The sequence below is a fragment of the Melopsittacus undulatus genome, chromosome 9, assembly GCF_012275295.1.
Source record: "Melopsittacus undulatus isolate bMelUnd1 chromosome 9, bMelUnd1.mat.Z, whole genome shotgun sequence".
Lineage (NCBI taxonomy): Eukaryota > Metazoa > Chordata > Aves > Psittaciformes > Psittaculidae > Melopsittacus > Melopsittacus undulatus.
Window position 1 is genome coordinate 8,064,064 of NC_047535.1, and position 271 is coordinate 8,064,334.

Consider the following 271-nt stretch of genomic DNA (forward strand, 5'->3'; position numbering starts at 1 on the left):
CTGAGAGCTCCAAGTGTCATGGATCACATTGTGTTGGATGGTGCTGGCTTGGGTTCCGTTTAAGCCACTAGAAGTAGCGATGACTCTCAGGAGTGGTCCCAGCCTCTTGTATGGCCCTGGGCACAGAGAAACCTGGTGAAGTTGGTCCCTGGCACGCTACTTTGTAAGATCAAGTGAGGATGCACATCTGTGTACATGCTTGTGCAGGCACTGGGGACAAGGCTGTACTGACACAGGCTGTGCCTGTGGACAGACATGGGCCTGTCTTGAT